This window comes from Cynoglossus semilaevis, chromosome 15, assembly GCF_000523025.1.
Source record: "Cynoglossus semilaevis isolate Cse_v1.0 chromosome 15, Cse_v1.0, whole genome shotgun sequence".
NCBI lineage: Eukaryota > Metazoa > Chordata > Actinopteri > Pleuronectiformes > Cynoglossidae > Cynoglossus > Cynoglossus semilaevis.
The window spans coordinates 14,224,702-14,224,920 of NC_024321.1; positions in this window are offsets into that span (position 1 = coordinate 14,224,702).

Consider the following 219-nt stretch of genomic DNA (forward strand, 5'->3'; position numbering starts at 1 on the left):
CATAACCACCTGAGACCGCGACACTTTTTCTTCTACTCTGGAACTTGAAGTTTTGAGAACAGATTCAAATAGTTCTTAGAAATATAAGTGTTCAGGGGGGCACCATTCACTGACATTCACCTTCAAATCACCTTCTGGATTCCAATTATGTTACACAACCTGACAAATGTGGAATTTATTCATAACATAGAGCACATGGATCAACCTCAGGCCCGAGGG